The 3,709-nt window shown below is 43.8% G+C and overlaps 1 protein-coding gene across 1 annotated transcript in view; it reads left to right on the plus strand.

Moving 5' to 3' along the window:
* ALKBH1 (alkB homolog 1, histone H2A dioxygenase) overlaps positions 1-3,709 on the plus strand; it is a 32,518-nt gene that overhangs the window by 24,778 nt on the left and 4,031 nt on the right. The window lies entirely within an intron of this gene.

Consider the following 3,709-nt stretch of genomic DNA (forward strand, 5'->3'; position numbering starts at 1 on the left):
AGGGGCCAACTTTTTGTACCCTGAACCCCTGAATAAAGTTGCTAAAGAGTCAAAGTCCTTCTGTCCTTCCTTGTCAGTCTTGTGTTTCATTTTCCAAGGATACTTTCCAAAACCATTTCTTTTCCTTCCTCCCCTGCCATGGATATGGCCATTCCCTGTCCTGTCTAGGAAAAACAGCTGTTTTGGGTATGGTTTATTTTTTATCAAGGAAGGAGAAATGTCTCTAGCATACTGAAGGAGTAGACGGGGCACCACAGTCCCATTATAAAAGCAAAATATTTTCCCCACAAGTTCCTTCAAACCTGCTGTAAAATACTATTTTCTCTCCACCCCTGAGGGGAGGAGGAGGGGGAAGCCACCCTGCATTCTGATAAGTTATAGGGATTAATTTTCCAGAACAACCTCTGCTTGTGCACATCTTTTGCTGACTGGTGTTTGATCACTGCTGCTGGCATTAATTTTCCATCCAGTCTTGGTGAAGAAGCCAAATATTAAATATATAATTTAATGCACATCCTTCCTCAGCCCAAGAGGTGATCAATCTCAGGCATACAAGAGAGGCATGTCTTGCTACTGCCTATGCTGTACCTGATCTGAAGGTACATTGGGGATTTCTCCAGGCTGTCAAACTGTCATCTCTCATCCAGCACTGAAGTCACATATGAAAATAAAATGTATGTGTAGCTTGTTTACAATTGTTCAGTCTTCACAGAATTTATGTTGTTAGCCTTGTTGATTTCACATCTCACTGCTTACTGTGGCATCCTCCCTTTGCAACCCACATCCTCCTTTTCAGTAAAATGGCACATGCTGAGTTTGTATCCCCAAAACCTCCACAGCCACAGGCTGTGGTGTTGCATAGGGAGGATTATGGCTGATGAGGTCTTGTACCTGGGAGAGAATTCTGGTTGGTTGAGCTCTCCTCTCCATTTTCCAGAATCAGAATTGGATACAGAAGCATACAACCCTTGTTTTTTAAAGTGCTAGTTTTACATTTCCATGTTCAGTCTAGTTTGAAAATTGCTCTTGAAAAGCTGGTCCACAGCACCCCCTGTAGAGAAATCTGGACTGCTGCTCATGCTTGACACCTTTCCCAGCAGTATCCTCTACATGTGCACAGTGATCAGGTTAATTTGCAGCTGGTTCCAGTTCAGTTGAAAGCAGTGCTGCACGGGGCATGTTGGTTGGGCAAAACACTGGCAGTTTTATTAAGCACTTGTCTGAGACAGTGAGCAACTGCTGCATGGGTACTTTCACTGGGGGATAGGGAGTAACCCAGCCAGCTTATCTGTCATCTTGAGGCAAAAGCTTTTGGGGGCTACTGAGAGAATAGGTGCCAACTTTTTTTTGCCAGTGGGTGCTTGCAGACATAATAAATAAATAAAAACCCCAGACCTTCACTTTTAACTCAGCACATTCCTGTGCCAAGCCCTGCATGCTACTTCTGCCTGGATCTGCAACATCTGTAAAGACTGGGTGCTTTAGTGGGGCTTTTTTGGTGCTTTTATGTAATAGCTGATTGAATCGGCTTTAGCTAAAAGCACCAAAAATCCCTGCTGAAGTGCCCAATCTTTGCAGATGCTGCAGAGCCAGGTTGAAGTCACACGCTGCTTCTGGTAAAACACATTTTTTATTTATTTTAACATCTGCCTCCTGCTGAGCACTCATTAATTTTTCTTGTTGGGTGCTTGAGCCCCGGAGCACCCACAGAGTCAGTGCGTATGGCTGAGAGAATTGCTGAACTAAGGAAGTGTGCACTTCAAGTCTGCACACAGTTTTAAGATGGCTTTTAAAACAATTAACTAGGTGGCTAATTCTGGTTGTATGATGGCACAGTTTTATCCCATCCAGGCAGGGAGCTCCATGCTTGGGGTGGGATCTAGGGGCTTCCATGCTGTCCTCCTTGACAGAAGGGAACCTGGGTCCTCTCCTGAGTAATGGAAACTACCATGCACTCCAGGCATTTTAGTGCATCCAGCAGTTTTGTCAAGGGAGGAAAGGTGTTTATACTGGTCGTTACTGTTAGGGAAATGAGGAGGAAGGTGATGCTAGCAGGAAGAGGTAGGTTTTGGAGCATACAGCTTCCAAAAAACCCCAAAAAGATCTCTAGAAACTCACTTTCCAGAGGAGCCATTAAATGCCTTTTAGCACTGCTGCTGTGAGGCTTTTGAAATAAGTTAATACAGCACTTTTGAACGAGAAGAATTAAGAGCTAATTAGAGGTAGGCTTATTGCAGGCAGGTTTTATTCAAGCTTCCTTCCATATCTTTGCCAATGGATTTCAGGCCTGACTCATCATCTGCTCTTATCTAGTACTAGAGCCTTCCCCCTCGCAAAGTGGATACATCTTAGTCCGGTCTGAAGTTCTCCAAGCTGTTCTTGACCTGTGGGTGCCCACCACAGTCCAGCTAGCTCCTTTCAGTTCTAATCAGTAGGACCCTTTTTCAGTATTGACACCTTCCCTCCACCCTCAGGTATCTAAGAACCTCACAGTCCTGACCTCTAACACTCCATATTAGCCCATTCTTAGGAATTTATAGTTTCCCAGTGTGTGAAGCATCATCCTTTCTTCCATGGCAGCTACGTATGACATATGAAGGCCTGGAAAAATAAGCATGCAACAGTGGAGACACTGGCATCATCTGAACGCCTCTGGCACTGTAATGAAATCATGAAGAGTGATTTGAAAATACAGGTCCTCATTAAACTTTCCTAATTGCAAATGTTAAGTTTTTCTTGACGTGTGTTTGGAGACAGACTTGAGCTCCTTTGCTTTCAGTGCCATGTCACCTGTCTTCAAACACCACAGTTGCTTAGTCCAACACACATATGGCAGTTAGTGTGTTGCTGCATTTTGATAAGTGTAGTTACTTATCCTTATCTCAAAGAAGGAAACTAGAGTGGTGACTTTCTCACTAATCTTGGCACCATGAAAGTTCCTAAGACATGAGGGAAAAGGCCCTTGAGCTCCTACCCCATGTGCAGGCAAAGGGGTGTGTTGTTGTTTGCAGACCATTGTACTTTAGAGGGCAGAAAAAGCAAGGTCTCTACTCAGACAGAAAAGGAATGGCTGAGTGCAGAAGTCTGGGTGAAATTTGGCTGTGACGAGGACCTGAAGCTCCTGCTTCCTAAGAAACAATACGTCCTGTTAGGCTAACAGCCTGGCACTACTGTTTATTACAATATTCTGCATATACACTGCCCCCCCTTTTCATGTTCTTGCTTGAAAGGGGAGCTGCAGGGTTGCACTAAGTTAATTGGAAGCTGTCTCTTTTTTTGCGCGATTGCTTCTGTATTTACCACCAGTGTGGTGGTGTGTGACCTCCAATAGCAGTACACTTTGCTGAATCCTGACAAATATCATCCTATCCCTATAGCAATAGAACATTTTAGGTGACTGTTCTGAAGCCTTCCATCTTTTCTCAACTGCTGAGCTGACTCAGGCTATTGCCTCTCTGTATTAGGGTTTTTGCTTCAGAACAGTTGTTGACAAAATGCTGATATTTCCATTCTGATACTGTCTCGCATAAAAATATGTCAGGTTATATTTCTTGTTCTGCATAGCATGGCAGCAGTAGTCTGGAATCTGAAAGATTACAAGATGAAGCAGACTTGTTAACTCACCCAACAGATGTTCCATACTCAGACCAGCATTGTTTCCTACAGGTTATTTTCTAGTCAGTCTGTCAAACTCATTGTACATGTACCA

The sequence above is a fragment of the Gavialis gangeticus genome, unplaced genomic scaffold (genome assembly GCF_001723915.1).
Source record: "Gavialis gangeticus isolate Ggan-Ray unplaced genomic scaffold, GavGan_comp1, whole genome shotgun sequence".
Lineage (NCBI taxonomy): Eukaryota > Metazoa > Chordata > Crocodylia > Gavialidae > Gavialis > Gavialis gangeticus.